This window comes from Ambystoma mexicanum, chromosome 3p, assembly GCF_040938575.1.
Source record: "Ambystoma mexicanum isolate Mex_15411 chromosome 3p, UKY_AmexF1_1, whole genome shotgun sequence".
Lineage (NCBI taxonomy): Eukaryota > Metazoa > Chordata > Amphibia > Caudata > Ambystomatidae > Ambystoma > Ambystoma mexicanum.
The window spans coordinates 616,479,914-616,507,259 of NC_090925.1; the positions used below are offsets into that span (position 1 = coordinate 616,479,914).

Sequence of the window (27,346 nt, forward strand, 5' to 3'; positions counted from 1 at the left end):
TCTGGATGACAACTCTGCAGGAAGTAATCCCGTTGCTGAAGCAAGGGGATTACATGGCCACCTTGGATATGAAAGGGACATACTTTCATATTTCAGAAAGTACCTAAGGTTCAAGGTGGAGGACAGTCACTATCGGATCAAGTTACTCCTCTTTGACATTGCCTCAGCCCCAAGGGTGTTTACCAAGGCACTGGCAACAGCTCAACTGCGCAGACAGTCCATTCTGGTGTACCCTTATCTCGACGACTGGCTCATAACTGGAGACTCGCACCAGGCGTGTCTGGAGAACACCCAAAAGACTATAGACCACCTTTTTCAACCTAAGGTTCTCGATCATTGAGAAAGTCACGTTTTGTCCCCAGCCAAGTAAAACAATTTCTGGGGCCCTAATTCAGACAGAAGACTGGCTCATCTTCCCCTCCGACGAGAGGGTTCAAAACATGTTGTTCCCGATCCCTCAGTATGCAGCCAGTCAGGTAACCGTACCGTTGGGGATAATGGAATCCTGTGTCCTCCTAGTTCCACACTCCCATCTGCACATGCCTCCTCTGCAAGAGTTGCTCTCGAACAATGTTGTCATGCAAGCTGTCAGTGGGATGATCTAGTGGTCGTCTCGACAGCCCTTGTTCAGTGTCTGCAGTGGTGGTCGATGAAGAACCTTATGAAGGGAAAATCCTTCACCAGCCACCCAGTAGAAGCTCTTTCACCATGTATGCATCCCTGTCAGGATGGGGAGCACACGTTCTACACCAGACAGCATATGGCATTTGGTCACAATCAGTAGCTAACAAACATAACAACCTGTTGGAGTTACTTTCTTTTTTTTTTTCCTAACTTTAATTCTTATTTTCAACAAGAAAGAAACATATCAAGTACAAAGCAAATGTTATTAGGCCAACAGGCTATCATCCAGTTAACAACATAAACCTGAATCAAAGAAAACAAGAACCTCGAAATGCATATTAACCGCAACACATTTAAAAACGTAGCCATGAGCGGTGGCCTGACATTCCCAAACATAACAAACACAACAAAACAAGAGAACATAACACAAGCACCCCCCCCCAAAACGTATCCGTTAGACATGATGCAAACCCATTCTATTACACAATTCCGATCAAGATGGCTTACCCATAAAAATCATTGAAATTCCCCCATTGTTCATGTTATGTTACTTTGCATTTATATAGCGCCTTATATACAATTGGTATGGTCTGAAGGCGCTGGTAGGTTGAACGCTCTTGGGAACCGAAGTTCAGGTCAGTAGAGAGAGTCAAAGGTGCGTGTGTGCACCGGATATGTGTGCAGCTGGTGCAGTATTTGTGTAAAAGCTGCTTCTTAGCGGTAGGTGTGGTGGTTGAGAGGTCAATAGTATGTGTTCGTTCTGGCAGGATTTATCCAGATCGCTTGCGGCTGCGTTAGGCCTGAAGAGAACGCCTGGCTGGCGGGTGGGTAACGAGTAGTGTTTATTTAGAGTGATGGGGAGTATGAGGCAGAATGTTGGTATGAGAACAGTTATACCGAATGGTGTCATAGTATCTCTGTGTTCTAGTTGAGTGGTGGTGTAAGGAGAGAGTAAACATGGTGTTGTGTTATGATGTAATACATGCTCTTCCAAACGTTCTCTGCATTCCAGACAATACTATATATGTTACGCAATTCTATGCTCTCCAGTCGGTTCCATGCACTCCTATCCACTTCCTGCACCCCAGTCGACTCCACACACTGCGGCCCGCTCAACGCGTTCATGCCCTCGAGTCCGCCCCACATGCTCCAGTCCGCCCTGAGAGCTCCAGTCTGTCCCACGCATGCACTCCGGTCTGTCCCACGCATGCACTCCGGTCTGTCCCACGCATGCACTCCGGTCTGTCCCACGCATGCACTCCGGTCTGTCCCACGCATGCACTCCGGTCTGTCCCACGCATGCACTCCGGTCTGCCTTATTCATGCACTCCTTTCCGCCATACTCATTCCTGTCCACCACATGCAATCAACCCTTCCTCCCTCTACGCACCCCTCCCCTCCTCTGCCCTCGGCCCCTCCTCTGCCCTCGGCCCCTCCTCTGCCCTCGGCCCCTCCTCTGCCCTCGGCCCCTCCTCTGCCCCTCCTCTGCCCTCTCTCCGCACTTCCGTACTCATCCGCTATCCCCACTCCTGCGCTTCTTCAGACTCATCCACTCAACATGATCATCCATTCTATATACTCATCCAACTTACTTATTCATTCAATTTACACACTCGTTTGAACTATATAGTTATCTGTTCTTCCACTCATGCATTCTTCCAGTCAGCACATTCATCTGTTCCACATGCTTCATCGGTTTTAACTATTGCATCCACGCCATTCACTTCGTTCACTCCTTGTGCATTAAGTCAATTTCAGGAGTTTAAATCTCTTCACTGTTTCCGTATGATTTATTCTTATTAGATATTTCACTGCATTGATCTACTTTTCTCGTTTAGTTCGGTTTGTCCTTCTAGATTTTCTTATGGGTTATTAGCTGTCTATTTCTCGCGTCTGGTAGTTTGTTAGATTGGTGTCATTGAGATGCTGTTGGCCTGTTTGAGGTAGCTTGGCACGGTTGTTTTTAGGGGAAGAGCCAGGTTTTCAGTAGTTTGCGGAAAGACATTAAATCCTTAGTTAGGCGGATGTGGGATGGGAGCGAGTTCCACAGCGTGGGGGCCAAGGCTGAGAATGACGATCTGCCTAATCTGACTGAGTTTGTCTTAGGTATGATGAGTAGACCAGCTGAGCTTGATCTTGGGGTGCGTGGGGGGTGATGGGGTTTTAGCTTGTCTTGAAGATATTGAGGTCCTGTTTTATGCAGTGCTCGATGGGAGATGCATAAGGTTTTAAAAGCCACCCTTTGGGCTACCGGAAGCCAGTGCAGTGTCTTAAGGGCTGGGGAAATGTGGTCTCTTGGGCCGAGCACAAGTAGCATTTTGGCTGCCGCGTTTTGAGCCCGTGGAGTTTATTCAGTTGGTACGCGTGGAGTCCAAGGTATAGGGGGTTTGCATAGTCCAGTCTTGATATAACGATTGATTGGACCGCAGAGAGTCTGTTGGGAAAGGAGAGATCAGGAAAGATGCACCTAAGGGTTTTAAGGTGGTAGTGGCAAGTCTTTGAGATGTTGTTGACTTGGCGCAAGAGTGTTAGGTCAGAGTCAAGGGTGCATCCAAGATTTTTCACTGAGTTGGAGGGGGTCGGTGAGTTGCCCATGGCAGATGGCCAGGGTAGTGGGTGCGGAAGAAGTTCGGAGTTGCCACATACCATGATTTCCGTTTTGTAGGGGTTTAACAAGAGGTGGCTTTGGGTCATCCAGAGTTCTTTGTCAAGGAGGCAGGAGGCCAGGTCAGGTCTGGAGTTGGGTTTTGAGTTCATGAGTTTTAGAATTAGTTGAGTGTCGTCGGCATAGTTGTAACACAAGATGTTGTGTGAACTAATTATTGGTGGGAGGGTGATCAAGTAGAGATTGAATAGGAGGGCAGATAGGCATGCTCCTTGTGGGACTCCCATGTCGACTGGTCGGGCTTGGGAGGTATAGGTGGAGTGTATCGTTATTTGGTATCTATCTTTGAGGAATGAAGCTATCCATTTAAGAGCGGTTCCACAAATTTCCCGGGATTGGAGGCGGTCTAGGAGGATTGATTGATTGATAGGGTCAAAGTCAGCGGATGGATCAAGGATTAGTGCAGCGCATCCCGCGGAGTCTGCCGTCATTTTGAGGTCATCCCAGATTGAGGTTAGGGTGGTTCTTTGCATTGCTTATAAAACATAGTCTTCTCATATTTAGATAGAACTTGCCCATCTAAAATCCAATCCTCTATTGTTGGTTTCTTTCTTGTCTTCCAGACCTTCAATATCTGTTTAGTAGCTACTAACAGAACTTTGGCAATCCAACACGATATTACCCAATCATATTTGCAACCATTCCTTGGTAATTGCAAAATGATTGCTAATGGATTCCATGGATAGGTGATGCCCCAAACCAGGTCAATCCATCAACCACATCTCTCCAGAAATGTCACTCTTTCACAACTCCGTATTGTCATGGGTTGGAGTTACTTTCTGTATTCAAAGCCCTGAAAGTTTTTTAGAGACAAATACAAGGGGATACTGTTCTGGTTCTTACAGACCATACCACGGCCATGTATTACTTAACCAAACAGTATTACTTAACCAAACAGGGGGGCATGCACTCTCCATGACTGTCACAGAGCATTTAGAAATGGGCACTCAGACACGATATGTTCCTCCTGTCACATGTTCCAGCGTAACACAATCATAAGCGGAGACTTGCAGCGATCTGTAGAACACAAGTGCCGCTTGCAGAAGCACATTTTATACAGCATCGTTGCAGAATGGGGTCACCCAGACATCAACCTTTTTGCATTACTGCAGAACGCACAATGCCCAGACTATGCCTCCAGGCATCCCCAGAGAAAGTCCAAAGGGACAGTCTCTGGATAACGTGGTCGGGGAAATCTGCCTACATTGATCATTTTTTTTTTTTTAAACGTGTTTATTTTAAACAGGCAGGTTATGGCAATACAAAGCTTAATCACTTGCGACATGTAGCATACAGTAATACCATTTGACACTCCTCCCACCCCACCCTTTGGTCTCAAGTTCCGTCTTCACGTCCCCGCAGGGGATCTCCATCCTGAATAGTTCTCCTGGCCAGTTGGGGCTTGAAAGTCAGGGCCGGGAACCTTTGGTCAAAATCCAATACCGGACCCCAGATGTTGCGAAAGTGATGTAAAGTGCCTGCCCCGGCAGCCGTCACCTTCTCGGCGATCAGGATGTCCCAGACTTTCATCCACCAGAAAGGCATGAGAGGGCCTTCTGTCGTTTTCCAGGTGCGGGCTATCACGTTCTTGCCCGCAAGTAGGCATTGCTATAATAGTTTGGCCTTGGGACCAGACCTTGGGTAGATCCCGGGGACCGGTGCTCCGAGGATAGGTTCGGGGGCCAAGGGCAGTCGCACCTGAGTGATGTCCGCTATCGTCGCTAGGCATTGTTTCCAAAAGGCTTGAGCCTTGGGGCAGGACCACCACATGTGGAAGAAGGAGCCTATTTGGCCGCATTGCCTCCAGCATTGAGGGTTGAGTGTGGAGTTCATGTGGTGAAGTCTTAGGGGAGGGTAGTACCACCGGAGGAGGATCTTGTAGGCGCACTCTCTATTTGTGATGCATGATGAGGAGGTGTGAGCCCGGGACCATATGTCAACCCACTGTTGGTCTTCAGTCGGATGGCCCAGGTCTGCCTCCCATAGGGCCATATACCGGGTCTTGGAGGTTAGGAAATCCGTTTGGAGGCGCTTGTATAGAGTGGAGATTCTTCCTCGGGGCGGGAGCTCATTAAGGGTCAATTCGATGGCTGTGGGGGGGGGGGCGAGTAGCCGCCTGGCGAGTCTGTGGGTGGGTGCACCAGTGGCGTAGCTGGGTATATGTGAATCCATCTTGTTCCTGGATCCTAAAGAGTTCTTTGCATCGCTCAGAGGTGCAGGGTTGGCCCCCTTCAGAAAGTTGACCCAGGGTCTCTAGGCCTCCTGCAATCCAGGCCTTAAAGTTCCGGGGAGACAGACCAGGAGAGAAGGTTGGGTTCATAAACACCGGGGAGAGGGGGCTGAGCCCCGTCGGGATCCTCTTCTGTTTCAATGCCTTGTCCCATACCGAAATGGTGTGTTTGGTGGAGGCCAGAAGATTCCGCCACTGTCGCCGTTCCGGAGGGGGGACATGTGGGAGAAAGCGTAGCGGGAGGGGTAATTGCGCTTGTTCGAGGTCCACCCATCTAGGGCGGTTGGTGAGGACTTGCCATGATTGGATACAGGACAGTTGAGCCGCCATTTGGTATTTCTGCAGGTCAGGGACCCCGGGGCCACCCAGTTTTGCGTTGCCCAGCATCGTGGATTTAGGGATCCTGGGCTTTTTCCCCCTCCAAATAAACTGCAACATTTTCTTCTGTAGGCGTTGAAGGGCTGGCGCCAGAACCGGCACCGGGAGTGTGGAGCACGCATACAGAAATCTCGGTAGTAAGTTCATTTTACAGGCTGTAATACGGCCCATCAGCGATATGTCTTGTGCTGCCCAGCGTCTCAAATTGCCTCCAGGTTTGTAAATAATGGGGGAAAATTAGCCCGATAGGTCTCGCTTGGGTTGGCCGGGATCTGAACTCCCAAGAAGCTAATTCCTTTGGTCGTCCATTGTATTGGGCTCAGCGGAACTAGGGCCTCCCGGTCTTCTCGGGTCAAACCCACTCCCATGGCGACTGATTTCCGGTAGTTGACTGTGAAGCCTGTGACCCTGCCATAGCTCGTTATTTCAGCCAGGGCTTGAGGGAGGGAGGGAGGGAGTGAGCAGCGGGGTTTCGTGATAGTCACGAGGACATCGTCTGCATAGGGGGCCAGCTTGTGGTGTGCCGGGCCTGATTGAAAGCCTTCGACTGCAGGGTTCAACCTGACCCGCTGGGCAAACGGTTACATAATTAGAGCAAAGAGAATGGCGACAGCGGGCATCCCTGTCGGGTTCCGCAAGTTAGGTTGATGGGGGAAGAGAGGGTGCCATTAACTCTGAGAAGGGTTTTGGGAGCTTTGTAATTTGCCAGCGTCATAGTGCAGAACTCCGGGCCAAATCCAGAAGCCTCAAGGGTGAGCCTCATGAAAGTCCAATCCACCTTGTCGAATGCCTTGGTCGCGTCCAGGGCCAGAAGCACCAATTCCCGGGAATCCCGGGAGGCAAGTTCCACCAGATCCAAGGCTCTTCGAATGTTGTCGGCCGTGGAGCGGTGTCTGAAGAAGCCACTCTGATCCGCACTGATTATCTCCGGCAAGAACTGAGACAGACGTGATGCAAGGATTTTAGAGTAAATATTAGCATCTATGTTGAGCAGGGCAATGGGTGTATATGATGCAGGGTTCTTCGGATCGCCTCCAGGTTTAGGTTAAAAGACCGTAATTGACTCTTGCATGATCGGGGTTACAGTGCCCGTAGTCCGGAATGAGTTAAACAACTGTACCAAAGGTGCTAATAGTTGGGGTTTGAAAATCTTGTAAAACCTGGTTGTATACCCATCAGGGCCAGGGGCTCGGGATTTAAGGGCTTTAATTGCCTCGTCCACTTCTTCATCAGTAATCGGCGCCTCCAGAGAGTCGCAGGCTGTTCTTTTTAGCCGGGGAAGCGCTGCACCCCATAAGTATTCCTTCTGTTCCTCCATGTCCCGCACTGGAGCGGTCATCACCTGAGTCAGGTGGGTCGCAGCGAGCTGCAGTTTGTCCTGGTCAGCGTAATGGACCTTGCCTCGTTGGTCCCGCAGGCCCACAATTGTATTGTATTCCTCTTCGCCTTGGCAAGTTTGGCCACTAGTAGCTTATTTGCTTTGTTGTTTTTAGCATAGTAAAACTGTTTTGCTTTTGCCATTTGGTGGGCGGTGTGTTCGGCATAGTGGGCCTCGATCTTTTTTTGTGCTTTCCGGACGGCCCGCTGTCTTTTAGGGGTCCAGCCCTTCTCCTTGTGGGTCCTTTCTGCATTTCTAAGGTCTTCCTCAAGGCCCTGGCGAGTTTGACGTTTGTGTCTGATAGGCCGCTCCTTGCGCAATCAGTTCACCCTGCACTACTGCCTTCATTGTGTCCCATGTATTGGCGGTAGAGGTGTCCTCACTGGGGTTCTCCTTAAAGAAGTTGGTGATCGTGGTTGCGATCGCGTCTCTGAGTGGCATCTCATTGAGAATCGGATAATATAGAGTCCATCTGCGCTGTTGGGGGTTAGCTGGTTCCTGCACTCGGATTTCCAGGGTCACCGGAGCATGATCAGACAAGATTCTGGAGCCAATGTCACATTGTTGGTGAACGTGAAGATTTGTGGAGACACTAGAAGATCTATCCTGGAGAAGGTTCTGTGGACATGAGAATAAAAGGAAAAGTCTCTTTCGGATGGGTGGAGTACTCTCCATGAATCCACCACCCCCAAAGTTCTAAATAGTTGTAGGAGAGCCAGGGCTAGGGTGAGGTCTCCAGCACTGGGTGGGTGTGACTTGTCTTTTGTGGGGTCCGGGACCCCATTGAAGTCCCCTCCAATCACTATCTGGCCTTCCAGAAACGTGGAGAGTTGTACTCAGGGATTCATTGAACAGCACCTGGTCTGAGTTGGGTGCGTATACGGAAATTATAGAATAGTTGTCCTAGTAGTAGGCATTTCACCGCCATGTACCGCCCCTCCGGGCAGCTTATAGAGTCTGGAATTTGAGGGTTCAGTCCCCTCCCAAATAGGATAGCTGTGCCACCCCTCTTGGAGTTCCCAGATGCGAAAAGTTGCTTCGGAAAGTTTCGTGAGCGTAGGCGGCTATGGTCCGCCGGCAGCAGATGGGTTTCTTGTAGCATAGCCACTGCTGCACCGTCGTTCTGAAACTTCTGTAGGATCGACTTGCGTTTGGCGGGTGAATTTAGTCCTTTGACATTCAGGGAGACGAACCTCAGAGTTCGATGTTCTGCGGCCAGTTCCGGGGAGGTTGACGAGTCCTGGAGGAGAGGGGGAGATGTAGAGTGATCAACCATCATGTCGCGGAGTGCGTGGCCATTCCCCAACCTGCCTGTGGGGTTTTTTCTCGGGCCGCCAACGGGAGGGCCGATTTTAACTGAGGATGGCTGACCTTTTGCGGGTCTAATACCTCCCTTGGCCAACGGGGCCATAGAACAGTGTGTAGCCAACATGGCTAACCTTACAGGTAATCTTAGTAGTTTGTTCCAAGGACTCATAGCTGGACTGTGCCTTGGAACCGGGCATGAACCGTGGAATAATGCCTGCTGCTTTAAGGATGAAGTTTATCTGTGTTGCTGAGGGTGCTTATCGGATCATGGTGCCGGGCTGCGAGCCGGGATCGAGGTGGAAGCTCCATCATGGGGTCGCATCCGGCTATTTACTCTTCCGGAATCTGAGAAACTTCGACCAAGAATCTTGTGTGGGATTAGGGGAGGCCACCAGGTTTGAGTCAGCCGTTGCTTCGGAGGGCAGAAAAGACGAGGGTTTGGAAGCATCTGGGCGCAGGATGTCGGTAGCATCTTCCAGGTGGCTAATTTTCCTGAGTGAGCCCTTGTAGGAAAATTGCAAAGCTGTGGGAAAGATTTTTTGAGCCTGAAGAAGGGTGGTTAGAGGGCGAAGGGCTCGCCTCTTTTGAAGAGTAAGAGGAGAACGGTCCTGAAAGATCTGAAAGGAAGTCCCTTGAAATGTAATTTCTGAGAACCTTCGACCAAGAATCTTGTGTGGGATTAGGGGAGGCCACCAGGTTTGAGTCAGCCGTTGCTTCGGAGGGCAGAAAAGACGAGGGTCTTTGGAGCGGCTTATTGCCGAGATGGCTTCCTTCGTGGTAAAGAAGTGCACCCTAGTGATGACGTCGGGGAGGCCATCCGATTCCACTCCACGTTGGGGGTTCAGCCTGTGGGTGCGATCTAGGAGAAGCTGTGAATCTTCGAGGTCAGGGAGGAGAGATTGGAAAAAGAGGCCCACATATTCAGCCAACCCCTTGTCTGGGATCGAAGTGGGAACCCCCCGAATACGTAGGTTGTTGCGCCGGGCCCTATTTTCGAGGTCCTCTTGCTTGTATTCCAGGATGTCATACTTGTCCTGCAATAGTCCGATTGAGCGTTGGACCTCAGTTAGCGAGGAGGCATGATCTTGGATATGATCCTCAACAACTCCCACTCTTTGTTCAACCTCCGAGACTTTATCTGTGCTTTCCAGTTTAGTTGTGAGTTCCGCCATACAAGAGCGGAATTCTGATTTGATATCCGCCATGAATTCACGTAGATCTTCTTTGGTCGCCAAAGGTCCCTTGTTATCTAGGGATTCCCGTGAGATAGAGGGGCAGGAATCTTGTTTTTTAGCTTTGTCGGAAGCAGTCAGCAGAGTTGCTATGTCTGAAGACTTGGTGGTCTTTTGTTGCTTGGTCATCGCGTTGGTTGTCAGCGGCGGTACAATGGCCGCCGGGAGCGATGTAGCGGTGAAGAAGAGTTGCTATGGGAGCTGCTTACGGGCCCCCAGAGGCTAAAAAGCGCTGCCCGTGCGGGATGTAGGCCTTATCCGCGGGCGGCAGGGCCGTGGGCCGGGGTGCCCCAGGAAGGGCTCAGGGAGAAGAGCATGCGGGCTAGGCTTACCTTAAATCTCATATGTCCATAGGCCGGAAGGTAGGCCCCACCGGGCACCCACCCAGGTGGGCCACTAACGCAGCCCGTGTAGATCTCCGTCCGCTGGATGTGTAGCTGTAAGGCGGCGTGGGCTGAGGCGCCCCAGGAGGAAGAGGGAGAGGGTGCACAAAATGGGGCCAGTGCATGCGGGGAGGTGGCCCCGGGCAGCTCTCACCGGCCAATGGAAACAGTCCCTGCTTGTCAGGATATCCGGATGCTCGTCCGTCCCCTCCGGCTCGAGTGCTACAGGGAGGATCGCCTCCAACTCCTGAATGCGCACGCCATCATACGTGCGCCCGCCATCTTGGATTCTCCGAGTGGCAGAGGGGGGGGACCGGATTCAAGCGACGAGTACGGACATAGTGCTCCCTCTCCCGGCTTTCATCTTTGAGCTGCTAGTGCCCCATCGGTTTCCGATCCACTTAGCTGGCGTCGATGGATGAACGTTTAGGCCACAGGAACCGCACAATTTTGGCTATAGCAGCGGGCAGTCCACGGGCGATTTTAGAGGAGCGACTGCATTGTGTTGGCTCCAAGCCACGCCCTCCTACATTGATCATTCTTAAAGAGGCACAGAAACCTAATACTAGGCACTGTTATTCCAGTAAATGGAAACTCTGTCATTTAGTGCAGCACTCTTAACATCAACCCAATTGACTGCTCACCCACACACAGTGCTTTATCTGATGCACCTCTTAGACTCAGGACTAGCTTTTAATTCTCTAAAGGACCACCTTTCTGCCTTTTCTGACTACACCACAGCTTAAAGCATGGATTGGTGCTGGAACGTCTGTTATCGAGGCTTTCATGGAAGGAGTAAAAGGTCTTCACGTTCCAATCTCTAATCCAACTCCTGGATGGGATTTGAATGTTGTCCTTACTAAATGTATAGGCCCTCATTTTGAGGCAATGCACAAAGCTAGTCTTAAGGCTCTCACCTATAAGACTGCTTGGCTGGTGGGTATTACCTCAATTATGAGAGTTGGTGAACTGCAACCACTCTCAGTTCAAGACTCATTTGTTACCATTCACAAGGACAAAGTGTACACACACACACACACACACACACACACTAACACACACACACTAACACACACACTAACACACACACTAACACACACACTAACACACACACACACACGAACACACACACGAACACACACACGAACACACACACACGAACTAACACACACACGAACTAACACACACGAACTAACACACACGAACTAACACACACGAACTAACACACAGACACACACGAACACACACACACACACACACGAACTAACACACACACACAATAACACACACACACGAACTAACACACACACACACACTTCTAATGAACTAACACACACACTCGCACTTCTAATGAACTAACACACACACTCGCACTTCTAAGTGAACTAACACACACACACCCCAGTGAACTAACACACACACACACACACCTAAGTGAACTAACACACACACACACTCACACTTCTAAGTGAACTAACACACACACACACACCTAAGTGAACTCACACACACACCCCAGTGAACTAACACACACACACACCTAAGTGAACTAACACACACACACACACCTAAGTGAACTAACACACACACACTTCTAATGAACTAACACACACACTCGCACTTCTAATGAACTAACACACACACTCGCACTTCTAATGAACTAACACACACACTCGCACTTCTAAGTGAACTAACACACACACACCCCAGTGAACTAACACACACACACACACACCTAAGTGAACTAACACACACACACACTCACACTTCTAAGTGAACTAACACACACACACACACCCCAGTGAACTAACACACACACACACCTAAGTGAACTAACACACACACACCTAAGTGAACTAACACACACACACTCAAACTTCTAAGTGAACTAACACACACACTCACACTTCTAATGAACTAGCACACACACACTTCTAATGAACTAACACACACACACACACTCACACTTCTAATGAACTAACATACACTCACACTTCTAATGAACTAACACACACACACTCACACTTCTAAGTGAACTAACACACACTTCTAAGTGAACTAACACACACACTTCTAAGTGAACTAACGCACACACACTCACACTTCTAATGAACTAACACACACACACTTCTAATGAACTAACACGCACACACTCACACTTCTAATGAACTAACATACACTCACACTTCTAATGAACGAACACACACTCACACTTCTAATGAACTAACACACACACACACTTCTAATGAACACACATACACTCACACTTCTAAGTGAACTAACACACACACTCACACTTCTAAGTGAACTAACACACACACACTTCTAGTGAACTAACACACACACACACACACACACTCGCACTTCTAATGAACTAACACACACACACTCACACTTCTAATGAACTAACACACACACTCACACTTCTAATGAACTAACACACACACACACTCACACTTCTAATGAACTAACACACACACACCCCAGTGAACTAACACACACACACCCCAGTGAACTAACACACACACACCTAAGTGAACTAACACACACAAACCCCTAAGTGAACTAACACACACACACTCACACTTCTAAGTGAACTAACACACACACACCCCAGTGAACTAACACACACCTAAGTGAACTAACACACACACCTAAGTGAACTAACACACACACACTCACACTTCTAAGTGAACTAACACACACACTCACACTTCTAAGTGAACTAACACACACACACTCACACTTCTAATGAACTAACACACACACACTTCTAATGAACTCACACTTCTAATGAACTAACACACACACTTCTAATGAACTAACACACACACACTTCTAAGTGAACTAACACACACAAACACACCTAAGTGAACTAACACACACACACTCACACTTCTAATGAACTAACACGCACACACTCACACTTCTAATGAACGAACACACACACGCTCACACTTCTAAGTGAACTAACACACACACACTCACACTTCTAAGTGAACTAACACACACACTCACACTTCTAGTGAACTAACACACACACTCACACTTCTAATGAACTAACACACACACTTCTAAGTGAACTAACACACACACACACTTCTAAGTGAACTAACACACACACTCACACTTCTAGTGAACTAACACACACACTCACATTTCTAAGTGAACTAACACACACACACCTAAGTGAACTAACACACACACTTCTAATGAACTAACACACACACACTCACACTTCTAATGAACTAACACACTCACACTTCTAATGAACGAACACTCACACTTCTAATGAACTAACACACACACACTCACACTTCTAATGAACTAACACACACACTCACACTTCTAAGTGAACTAACACACACACACACCTAAGTGAACTAACACACACCTAAGTGAACTAACACACACACTCACACTTCTAATGAACTAACACACACACTCACACTTCTAATGAACTAACACACACACTTCCAATGAACTAACACACACACACACTTCTAATGAACTAACACACACACTCACACTTCTAATGAACGAACACACACACACTCACACTTCTAATGAACGAACACACACACACTCACACTTCTAATGAACTAACACACACACACTCACACTTCTAATGAACTAACACACACACTTCTAAGTGAACTAACACACACACACACCTAAGTGAACTAACACACACACCTAAGTGAACTAACACACACACTCACACTTCTAATGAACTAACACACACACTCACACTTCTAATGAACTAACACACACACACACTTCTAATGAACTAACACACACGCTCACACTTCTAATGAACTAACACACACACTCACACTTCTAAGTGAACTAACACACACACACACACTTCTAAGTGAACTAACACACACTCACACTTCTAGTGAACTAACACACACTCACACTTCTAATGAACTAACACACACACTCACACTTCTAAGTGAACTAACACACTCACACTTCTAAGTGAACTAACACACACACACTCACACTTCTAAGTGAACTAACACACACACCTAAGTGAACTAACGCACACACTCACACTTCTAATGAACTAACACACACTCACACTTCTAAGTGAACTAACACACACACTCACACTTCTAAGTGAACTAACACACACACACTCACACTTCTAAGTGAACTAACACACACACACACTTCTAAGTGAACTAACACACACTCACACTTCTAGTGAACTAACACACACTCACACTTCTAATGAACTAACACACACACTCACACTTCTAAGTGAACTAACACACTCACACTTCTAAGTGAACTAACACACACACACTCACACTTCTAAGTGAACTAACACACACACCTAAGTGAACTAACGCACACACTCACACTTCTAATGAACTAACACACACTCACACTTCTAAGTGAACTAACACACACACACTCACACTTCTAAGTGAACTAACACACACACACTCACACTTCTAAGTGAACTAACACACACACACACTCACACTTCTAAGTGAACTAACACACACAATCACACTTCTAAGTGAACTAACACACACACACACTTCTAAGTGAACTAACACACACACACTTCTAATGAACTAACACACACACTCACACTTCTAGGTGAACTAACACACACACACACTTCTAAGTGAACTAACACATCGAACTTCCAACTTTATTTCAACATCCTACTAACTCAGCTGAAAGAAGCCTCCATACACTAGATGTCAGGAGAGCAGTGGTGTATTTCCTTGATAAAACAAAACCACTAAAAGACAACCCATCTCTTTGGCTCTGTGGCCGCTGGTAGTCAAGAGGGCCCTGTCTCCAAGTCAGTGATTGCTAGATGGTTTGTGAAATGCATCCAGATGTTACTCTCTGGCTAAGAGAGATTTTTCTTTACACCTAGAGTACTTTACGCCTACTCGTGGCACAGGAGCCACTATGGCTTTTATTGCAAATGTTCCTCTTCTGTTTGCAAAGCAGCTACCTGGAGTTCTATTCACACTGTCACTCAACATTACTGCTTAGACAGGCACTCTTAGACTGATTCTCAGGGGGGTCAGGTGGTGTTAAAACATATCTTTACTGACGTTCATTCATACATCCCACCACCATCTCCTGGTACTGCTGGCTAGTCTATGCACAGCATGTGTTTCTAAGCAGATTCACAAGCATCAGTAGTCTTTATGCAGCACTAATGCCCCCTTAAAAATAGTTATGATGGGGAACATGCCGGGATTAGTCATTGGCCAGGTGTTGTTGAAAAAGCAACATTTTAAGAGATTTGCGTAATTTGAGAATTGAGGGCATTCCAATCTGATGCCAGAATAGAGTTCGAGAGGGTGGGTGTGTGACACGAGATGGATTGTTTGCGGATTCCCTCTTTGTAGACGAGTTGTGATTTGGGCCGCATGGTCGATTTGCTGCAAACCAAATATGTGCATGGTACTTATCTTCCGCCTTGATACACCTGTGCATAGGCGTGTCATAAATGCCATATCATTTCCTATCATATCAGGTACACCAGTGTGCTAGATGGCCCATGCAGTCTAAAACAGTATCCTGGCCTGGCGAGGAAGCCAATGTAGTTCACATAGGACAGGGGTGATTCAGTCAAATTTGTGCACACCCATAAGACGTGTTGCAGCATGGTGACTCGTACTTTGTGGTTAGGCAAGGGTGGCTGCAATAAAGACATGTATGCCCCGTGTATCTCAGTGGGGCCTGTGGATTGGAAATAAAAGTATAAAACCAAGCCCTTCAAACCCAGACCAATGGCCCATGGTAAGCCTAGTCCTTTGGCAACGATTGCCAATTTCACTGTTAGTTTGCTACGCTGGGTGCCTGGAGTATTGGGTGTAGAGGTAGGTTTGTTTGAGAGCTAGGTTCGGCGTTTCCAGTCTTGGTCAGGTGAGTGGCCTTGCTGGAACTGAAGTCCTTTGACCACCCTCTCTGTTGCTGCAGATTCTTGTTGGGTGACCAAGACTGCTTCCCCCGGCTTCTATATAATACACTTGTGTATAGGCGTGTTATAAATGTCTTATCTTATATCATCATATACGTTGAAAAAGTCCAGCTCCTGGTGGTATCCCAGACCATAAGGTCTTAAACTGAGATTGGAACTGCTGAACTGCAAGACCAAGCTCTCAACTAAACTCTCTCTTCCAGCTTGCTCATCTTTTGTAACCATCTGTGATCGGTTCGCTCTTCTTTTCATTCCCCACACTGTCACCTTCTTCATCACTTTTAGCCACATTCCTCTCCCAGGCTTCATTTGCACATTCTCTTTGGCTCTTCATCTCACCTTCTTCACCTCTTGGGGCACATTAGTCACTGTTCTCCAAATCTTCTCCTCTCCCACTTTTTTCATTCATTTAGAAACTTTATTCCGCCCAAATTCCCTTTCGAGTCTAAGCCTTAACATCTTTGCCTCCTTCACCTTCTTTATCCCTTTGGGCTCCCTATTCACCCATGTGAGCCCCAACATCCTTCTTATTAATTTCGCTATCCACCTCACATAGACTGTTGCAAAATAGCACTCTATGGTTGGCAAAACAGCTAGTCAAAAACTTTTTTTTATATACAACTAAATACTTTCTGTATGTTTTGTCTGCAAAAATCGTGTTGACTGTTTTGTCACTTACCATAGAGTGCTATTTTGAAACAGCCTATTTGTAATTTAAAAATTAATTTTACTCTGGGTGAGACTTATTAGATTAATTTCCTCGGGTTCTCTTTTTGTGTAGTGACCATCTATTTCACGCCTTTGGGCGTTGCTCTTCTGCCTACCTTACTCTCATTATTGTTCACCCCCCCCTCCTGCACTCTACTTTGACACTCAAGAATGTCTAGGTCTCTCCTAGCTTCTTCCCAATCCTCTTTCCTGCCACTTTCCACCTCATAGGTCACTAGATCTCTCCCTCTTTATCCACCTCTCTGCACTTTCTTCAACTCCCAGGCTTTCACCTTTCTCAGTAGTTTCACCCTCTTTGGTTACCACTCCCCCTTGCCTCTAGCCCAACCTATCTTGACTCTCCTCCAACTCCCAGCTCTCACTATTCCTCCATCTCTTGAGGGCTTGCACGATTTCTTGCTCTTTCCTACCTGTGAGGGTCTGCATCTGTGTCCTGGAATTGCCGAGTGAATGAGATTTGATGCCCATCCTAGGCTCACCTGAGCTTACCTTGGGCCTTAGGGACTGGACCAAGGCAATACCCGCCATGTCCTGCATCTTGGAAACCATTTTCCTCTCCTGTTACTGTTACTGGAAAGCACTGCTTGATGCGGACACAAATCCGGCCCTGTTCCTCCCCAGCATTGGTGCTCAATACTGGAAAACCCTGTGACAGTATTTTTTATCACACAGAATTTGAAAGGAATGCATGTTCTTAGTAAAATTGCACAAGAAAGCACTGCTGGTAGACAAAGAATGTATACGTTTGTTTGATTCACTCGTGGAAATTCTGCCAAATGTTAATCGGATGCTTCGCAAGTTATTTTTGGTGCATGGTTAATGGAGCAAGGTAGGGTGAGGTTCATTCATGGGGCGCTGTACAGAGATGGCTGTTGTATTGGGGGAATCAGTGAGGTACAATGGATGTATTTGTTACTGTACAAGCGAGTAGTGATTTCTGTACATCCTGCAGGTGCCAAGGAGACTGTGCGAGATTATAGTGGCCGCTTCCCAGCACAGTATCTGAAATCAGAGGGACCTCGTGATGCAAGCACCGATAACCATCGTAAGTACTAAAGGAGCTGGGAAACCGACAGATGTCTGGAGGGTTGGTGAAAGTGGTCATACCATTGGGGGTGATTTGTCACATGTCGGACATTTACAGAAGTGACTTGCCCTCTACAAGAATAATAGCTACTAGTGTCCCTTCGATGTGCATTGCCCCGTTACAAGGAAGAGTGGAAATGCCTCTCATCCCATGCAGGGACATGAAAAGGCAAAAGCTCTTATGCATTAAGTGGAAGTAAGAAAGTAAGGAGCTAATCCTATAACTTGATTCTCCCTATGCCTCCTCAGCCAAGGATGGCTTCTTGTCTTATTACCAATGTCCCCCCTAACCACCACTTCTTGACTACACTGTCATTTGATTGTGTGCCTTATGAAACGGCTTCTGCCCTGTACTCTTCAGTGTACATGGGTGACCCACATGAATCACTGACCACATGCGCATGAATCTTTTTCACACTGGATATCAGTTGTGAGTGGATATTAGTGTATCTGTATGTTTGGTAAGAGAGTTAGATCAGTGTTAGAACTGGAGTAAGCAAGTGGTAAACGGCCATAACATTGCAGAAGACTGGCTACTTTTTCATTGCCTATTTCGTAAGCTTCAGTATTCCTGCTATTTTGCTTTCTTCCTCGTTTTTCACCTTATCTACTAGGTTTATCATTGCTCATTTATTTTGCTTGTACATTTTTTTTAGATTCATCCCACCCTCTTGCTCTTCTTTCCACATTGACGTTGCCCTTGTATCCCCTTTAAATTTCCTGTCTCATTTCTACTTTGCACCCTCTCCACTTTGTCCTTCTCCCCCCATCACTTTGTCCTTTGGTGTCTTCTAGTGCTGTCTTGCCTATTTTCTCTCCCAGCACGTGCCTCTTCTCTCCCAGCGCGTGCCTCTTCTCTCCCAGCGCGTGCCTCTTCTCTCCCAGCGCGTGCCTTTTCCCCCTCAGCGCGTGCCTTTTCTCTCCCAGCGCGTGCCTTTTCCCCCTCAGCGCGTGCCCCCCCCCCCCCCCAGCGTGTGCCTTTTTGCCTCTGTGAAGAATCTCAGGGTATTGTCACTGCTTCCATGGGGGGAGGTCCATTTCCTCGAGGCCAGGGAGGTGAGGACGCTACCCGATATTCTCCCTATGGGGTACTACTCGGCGGGTGGATCTCATGGGAGGGGAAATCCTTTATGGGAATGGTGAGCATGGCCCTGGAAGAATGTGTTATTTATCCAACCCTTTGGTGTCCCCACATTCCTTAATCCCCACTCAAGTCCCTTTGGTCCCCCACACCACTATTTGTTATGGTTTAGTGGAGGACATCCTTAAAAACACTGGGTACGAGGGAGACTCACAAAGCTCGATGCAAAATATCACTGTGATGAGGAAGATGAAACAAGGAGGCGAAGGTCCACAGCGTAACCAACCCGTACAGTACAGCTGCCCAAAAGCAAAGCTAATGATAAAAAGGAAATAAGCACTTACTTGGTTCTTGGTTGTCGAGCAACCACCCCTGGAGGAGCAGAGAAGGAGACTCTGGCCCCGTTCCGAGTAACCCAAAGATTAGAGGCCAGGATGCAAACTGCCGCAGGTACATGGGAGGTGTGAACGAGGCAACCCTCATCGCTGTCGAAAACATGGGATGCAAGTCCAGCAAAGACTGCCCAAGAACAGTTACACAGGCAGCTGTGCGTTCCCTGCACATTCCCTACCCCTGTGCGGCTCTCCTTTCCCCACATGTGCTATTCCTTTGCCCTATTTTTCCTTGTGCTTCACCATCCACGTGGCCCTTCCCCCCAAAACACCCCGAAGATTACAAGGGATGAAATGGAAGCAGTTTATAACCCAAAACAAACATGCCACCTATGTCTAGTCCATTTCCTTGTGCATCTGTCCCCCCCTGCATGCCGCTACCCCCACACACCCCGTCTCCCTGTGGGCCCCTACCGCCCACCCACCTGCGCCGCTACCCCCTGTACCCCCATCCATTGTCTTATACGTAATGTTCCCTCCTTTCCCCACATGCTATTCTCTTGCCCTCATTTTTCCATGCGCTTCATTCTTCTGCCCCCCTTCTACATTTGTTACATCCACATTGCCCTTCCCCTTTCACACGTTGCCTATCTTTCCTCGTAGCCGCACTTCCCATTTTTCCCACCTTTCTACCTTTTGCTTCTTGCAGTTATTTCTCCATCCTTCATATGCTCTAGTATTCCCCCCTCCTACCCTCTCCCTATTTGCTTTCCTTTTCCTAATGTGTCCCCATACTTCTCCCCACCCCAGGCTTCGAGCTGCGAACGTTGCTAGGTAACTCTGCTTTGATGTGCACATTATATGGTGTTTGCGAAATGAAGGTTGTTTGGTGTCTTTTCTCCACCCATAAACCACGTAATTCTGTGTCCTAGTCCTCTTCATGTGAATCGTTTTATCTAGCTCTGTGGGTGCCCATAGCTCTAGCGGTGTTTGCTCAGCCCACGACTTTGCGCTCACTTCAGATCTGTCCTTTCACCTCACTTTGGTTTTTGCTGACCCCATCATTGTGAGCGCCTCCCCTCTGTCCCTACCAAAGATTTGTGGTCGCACCACCACCCCCTTTTGCCGGTGCGGAAACTCTACACCCCCACGCCCTCCGCCCAGCCATCTTCCTCCAGTCTGTGCAGCCCCTCTGCCCCAGCCCATCTGTGCCCACTCACCCTTCCTCCCCACTAGGGCCCTTCTGCCTCTGTGGACCCCCTTATCCCACTCACCCCTTTTTTTGTTTGGATCCTCACACTAGCCGCGGATCTGTTTTCATGCACCCCAAATCAATGCGCAGTCTCTCCCACCACCAGATCTCTGTGCGGATCGCCACCATATCTGTGTGATCATCCCATGCCTGTGTGCTCCCACTTCACGGGTTTCCTTTCACTTTCTTACCTAACGTGTTATTGAATTTCCTATCACGCCATTAATCCAGTGTTTTATTGCCTTGCGTCTGTTTCCCAGAGTTCCAGCAGGCACGGGGAGAGCGCAGAAACCGTAAGCTTGCAAGTCTATTTTTGACCAAGAGCGGCTGCCATTCCAAGAAGAGATGGGGCTCGGCTGAGGATTTGGTGGAGGAAGAGGAGGAAGAGGAAAAGGGGAACTCGCACCACCTTGGCCTACCCACCTCATACCGCCCAGTGCGCAAGTTCTCCCGATAGTCCCTATTCTGGGGAGGCGAAGATAAAGTGTGCTGTTCTGGCCAGGAAGCTACATCTCAGCCAGTCGTTATGAAGCCCTTTACTCTACCCACTGATGCCTAGACCATCGAAGTACACTTGGCACCATCTGTCGGGGCACTGCAGGCAACTCTCAACTTGAATGCCCCTCAGTACTTGGCTGCTGCACTTCTTATCCTTAATGCAGCATGCCTGGTATGCCACTCTGCGCCACCCTGTGCTGTAACCAGCCTGAGTCAACGTTCGCACTCTGCCACCAATCGTAACCAGCAGCATTCCACGATACCGAAAAACAGGATCCAAATGCAATGGTCCTCACTTCAAGCATGCACTCACATGATATTGTAATCATTGGTTTCACAAGCAATCACGCAAGTGTGCCGAATCTTGACCTACACCTCGTGAAATATTGCATAATCGCCCTGCAACTGTATGATATCAGGCACCAAGGTTGTCCGACACATTTGAGACGACGAGGCCAGTTCCTTTATGATTTCAAGTAACTCCACGGTAGCCGATACGGCTACTTATGGCATGCTTACTTACTGGTACTTTGTCCTGTAAGAAACCAGAGTGGAACACACACTCAACTTCACATGGTCACTTAAACACTCGCACAAGCATGCAAATAAACACAAGATGTGACACACAAGCTCATGGCTCTTAAAACACACACCACCCTTGTGCATAGTCTAATTTACATCACATAGATGCAAGCATCAACACTGACACCCACCCCACTTTTCACAATCACTGCTTTAAAAATGAGGCTTTTCTGAGTGTTACAGCTAGAAAATGGCTTATGTTCCAACTCCCCCATCACCCTTGTACGTAGTCCAAAAAGTTGCTGGTCAGGAGACACAGAACGATGGCGAGCACGAGCCATTATCACTTAAAGGGCCCGATTTCTGAGGTCCTACAGCTAATCTAGACAGTATAGAGGTCACTTGTGTCCTAAGTATTAATCTGCAGTCCAAATACCAGAGAATATGTGGCTGTTGTAATAATAATGCTTCAGTGCAACACACATACGTGGCAAGATGCCTCAATCCTGACATGCCACTGTCCTTACCCACAGCATTCCGAAGTTTGCCATTTATCGGATTCTCAAACAATCCTAGCAATACTACAAGGTCCTTCTGCAGTGTTCCATGCCATGGTAATACTTGGATCCAAACACAGTGCTGCCACAGCACCTTAATGTGCTGCATTTCATGAAAGTCTTATATGGTCTACGTCAGTCGCAGCTCTGAATGTGTGTCATGGCCCTTTGCATGCCATGATGATATACTACTGGCATTCAAGCAATGGGCAATCCTACCATCGTGCCTGCATACTGACCTGCACAAGCTCATGCTATTGGTACACATACACAACCATGGAATTGGGCCTCCATTTCTACCTTTGAAACCACTCCAGCAACCATTATCTCCGGCAACACATGATAATGCTAGTTCTGTTTCAGCCGAAAGCCTCCCCAATATCTTTAGGTGTGGCCATATTATGCAGCTATTCCAGTTCGGATTTCACTGGTTGTCCTCTCTTCCCAGTGGATCACTCCAGCTTTCCGGTGAGCACTTCCATTATGTTATATCCTGCCCTGCATCCCCACCTGTTGCAGGGTTTGCTGTGTTCATATCCCTTATGCCGCCACTTTCACTTTATTGGTCCACATTAGATCCATTTAATAGACGTTTGGGTATATTGGGTAACCTGGCATTATGCATTAGCTTGATCAGTGATGAATTCTCACAGCCATTCACCTTGATACCCCCCCCCCCCCGCCCCATCCCTACTCCTCTAAACAGTGCTCCAGTATTCCTCAGCACTGACCTAGAGCCTTTGTGCCACACAACATGGCATACATACCCATTGTTTCTACTGTTTATGGACCCTTATCCATGGATTTCCAATCCAAATCAATGCTGACTTAGTTCTCCAGCATGTACCCCACATGTGCAACAGTGCATCTGTGGAAGACCTGCGAGTTCCATAGCACAGTCCTACCGAAGAGCCCAAATCATAAAAGCGAGCAGCCCATGGCGTTTGTCACAATATCCGACAGTCCACCTCATCCCTTTTCCGAGACAGTACCCTGACCCACCCCCAGCCCCATTCATCTCGCAGCACTAAAACCAGGAAGTGCCTTACCATGCTCTATCTTTCACTGATATAATTTGCCCTTTTCTGCTATGTTATTATGTCATGATGTATGCTTTATTTTAATATATATTTATTTTAGAGGCACCATATATGTATTTTTAAAAACAAACTTGTTTTGTTAACCATTTTATATTTTACTATATAAATATATTGAAATGTCTTCTATAACCCCAGAGTCTCTGTGTGGTGTTTAACTAAAACTGTCCATTAGTACAGTGCAGGTGTCTCATAGTGGGGCAACTCAGAGGCTACCTCCTTGAACTGCTTCAAACCACATCAGTGCTCTGCTGTCCACCAGATATGGCAGGTAGAACATTGCAGTACTCCTTGCTCCCTTGATGGGCGATCTCACCCTCGAGATCCAGCTGCATTTTCTCAATGGATCCTCTGCGGCTTCAGCTCATGCTATGGCAGTTGGGTGTAAACTGTGTCCCATGTCATTTTGTGTTTCCAACAGTAGACAATGTTTCTCTTAAAGCATTTTTCCTCAGTTTCTGGTCAGTTCCGCTACATTCCCAAGGCTTTGGTTACCATTGGTGCAAATATGTTTTAAAAAAACTGCGAATTGGATGCTGGATCACCATGTAGTGGCCCGTGTTTCTGTTCGGATGCCTCCTACTAATGGTGCAAGGGTAGAGTCCCCTGTTGAACTATAGAATGTGCAAGTAGTCCTTTCGCATATGAACATGCTAGTACATGTTACTGTGGTTTCTACAGCTCTGAGCAACCTACTTGTATCAGACCAGGTCGTCAGTCCTGTCAAGATATGGAACACTAAGTAACCAGAGCATTCTTAACATCAATGGAGGGAGGGGGATCCCTTTGTGCACATCCATAACATCCCTCATTGGATCTCTGCAGCTAAGTTTAGGATAGAGCCAGACTCCTCCTCAACATCTGCCTCCCCTGTGCTGGGATGTAGCGGGAAGGAGCCCCGTTCTCCTTTTTCCCCTGATGCCCTCCTTGTTCTCTGAAACTTTAGAGATGATCCAACCCCTCTCAAAATGAGATTTAGAAGAATAATACAGATTTGCAGTATTGCTGCCTACATAAGCCTAGAACACCCGAGCATGAGGAGCATCCAGTGCTGCATCCTGAGGTGCCTGGGCATCTCGAAGACTTCCACATACTAGACTTCAAGGCTAAGGATGGTGATGTTTGTTGCAACAGACTTACCCTTTTTTGAATTACCATGAATGCTCTACATAAAACCATTTATTTTGGCACCGGTTAAGCGGGGTGGCATGTAGGTTCCAATAGTTTAGAAGACACTAGTATTGCTTCGGCCTTCTGGAACCATTGTTCACACCAAGTGCTCTACTACAACCCAGAGCCTCTGAGAAAGACTCCGGTCTCCACATCAGATACATATTTACAGTGGTCTAGGTTGGGTGGAGCCCTCATCTTGGTACTAATGAAAATCCAGGGACCAGTCATGAATCCTAGCTAAATGTATTTTATGATATACATTCTTTGCATATAATTTTAGAGTCCTATTATTGCGCTATCTTTACCAGTGCATGTAAATGTATAGATTTGCGCTCTACACAGTCGCAGCATACTCGCATTAGCAAGGCCTTCTATAGCCTTTTTCATAACCATTCACAAAAAATTACATTGAAATCCATCACATTGATATCAGCCTACACGTGTCACTCCATGATACATGTATATTAGCAATGTAGTTTGTTGGCACCTAGGAGGAGCCAAAACAGGAAGCTCGGAAGGCAAGCTGTAACTCATCTTACTGCCACATTCTGAGCTACCTCAGAAGTGGGGGGTGGGGCTGCCATCTTCCCTCCTGGGGAGGCAAACCCTTGCTCGCCCCCGCTCACCATTTCCACCTACTCCTTCTCCACCCCAACCCCAGCACTAAGTAGCTGCAACAGCCTTCTTTCTCATGGGCTCCAAGAACACTCATTGTTCTGGCTCTACTCCTCTGGCAATGACCACATTGAAAGGGAGAAGGGACTAAATGATGGGCATTTGCTAAAGATGAGAAATGGCAACTGTGGCCAGTGGCGGCTCGTCCATAATGGGCCAGTGGGTGCTGACCCACCAACACCCTTGCTCATTATGGAGGAGCCAGCCCAGTGTAAACACCGAGTGCTCCTTGGCTGCCTTGAACTGTCAAAGGGAAACCGGTTTCCATTTGATAGTGTTGTTCCCCAGCCACACATTCTCAATGAGCCATTCAAGGCCGGTGTAGATTTTCTTCCCCAGCCTTGCATAGCCCATTGGAATGCTGGCTGGAGAACTGCACATATAAAACAAGCGGGGCACTTCGTCATCAGTGCCCTGGCTCCTGCGTGCATGTACAGGAAGAACTGATTCCTGTTTGTGCTACGTGGAAGATGGAGCGTTGCCGGGAAACTTCAGGACAGGGGCAGAAGGTAAGTTAATGTTAATTTAAATATGTATATGGATGCGTGTATGCTTTTGTCATGAGTGAGTGGATGATGATGAGTGCATGTTGCGTGTGAATGTTTGTGTGTTTGTGCTAGGCCAGGGGAGCGGATTTTGGCAAGTTGGGTTGTAAAACATTTTAAAAATACTTTTGTTGCACAGTCCTGCTCCCCATCAGCAAAAATCTGGTCCCCTTTCCGAGGCACTGGTGGGCCCAGGGAACATTGATGGAATTTTATTTTTTAATTTTTTATTAACCACTTTTATTTGTTCGTCGAGGGCTGAAACAAATTACAACATACATAAGTCAATGCAATATCACTCTTCTACGCCTCGTGTGCAGTAGTTCTGACTTTAACCTTGCCGACAATAGATCAGATGCCCCCCTCTTCAAACCGTTTCTCTGTCTCACTCGTCGAACCCCAGACTTGCAATGCTTCCTGCAAATCCCTTCTAGTAAAACTCTTCTCAGCCGACAATAGATCAGGTGCCCCCAAAGTTTTAACATATCTATCTAATCTCTCTCCCCCCACCCAGTTACCCAACTTGAATGTCCCCCGAGGCATCCCCACTTTATTTGGTGTCTTTCTGCTCTGTGTAAGTGGGTCCTTGCGTTCCTTATGTCCATTAACACACATGAATGTTTTTAAGAATTCGAGGTTTGTGAAAGTGGGCTTCTCTGTCTTTTACAAAGTCTTGGAAGCGGTCTCATATCCCCAGGAATTTCAGATATTTCTCTGCCTTCCGAGCACTTATTTTTGCCATTGTCGTAACCCCCAAACCTTTACCCACCACCATGCCTTTGTTGGACCCCCTTTATTCTTCCATCTCTGGGCCAGTGTCATTCTTGCTGCTGTCAATAGATGCGTGATCAAGGTGGCTTTATGCCCCGACACCGGATAGTTACCTTCCGATACAGCACCCACTAAGACTATTTTGGGCGTCATCTGCAGTTCTGCACCTTTTTTCTCCTTTATGAGCCCCAGGATTTCTTTCCAGTATGTTACTGCCCTCGGGCACATTCACCACATGTGGTACAAGTCCCCCCCCTCTCCCCACATTGTCTCCAACAATCCGGAGGGTACTTCGCATTAACTTTGTGTTGCCGGAGGGGGGACATGTACCACCTAAAGCATAACTTGAACGCTGACTCCTTAATCACAGTGCATCTGGATGATTTGTGCTCTCTCAGCCACATCTGGCCCCATTCCTCTTCCGTGAATGCTTCCCCTGTATCTTTTTCCCAATTATCCTTGTACAGGAGTTTGTCTCCAGTTTGCGCATTATTCAGTAATCTGTATAATCTGGTTATCCCCTTCACACTTGAGCCCTCCTGCATGGTCAATTCCAGCCGATCGGGGGTCTGTTTCCTGCCCTTTTAACTGATAGGTGAGAGATCCAGTGTCTAACTTGTGTATACTTATCTTTCTTTTTCTCCAAGTCCACATTTTTGCTTGCATTCTATAAAGGATAAGGGGGCTCCCTCTTGGTACAGGTATTTGAGTGTCCGTGAATCCCCCCCCCCGGACCACCCCTCCCAGAATTTCTGCTGTAGGCCTGGAGTGAAGTCTGCGTTGTTTGCCAAGTGGGAGAATGGACCTAGTCCCCGCCGCTTGTTCTTCATACCCAGTGCTCTATCCCAGCTAAGTAACGCCACTC

At 47.6% G+C, this 27,346-nt stretch overlaps 1 long non-coding RNA gene across 1 annotated transcript in view; it reads left to right on the forward strand.

Annotated features, from left to right (window-relative positions):
* LOC138580660 (uncharacterized) overlaps positions 1–23,449 on the forward strand; it is a 37,625-nt gene extending 14,176 nt beyond the window's left edge. The window contains exons 3-4 of the long non-coding RNA XR_011304314.1: positions 17,845–17,937; positions 20,904–23,449. This is a non-coding gene — a long non-coding RNA (uncharacterized lncRNA). The remainder of the gene's footprint in view (positions 1–17,844; positions 17,938–20,903) is intronic.
* The last annotated feature ends 3,897 nt before the right edge of the window (positions 23,450–27,346 follow it).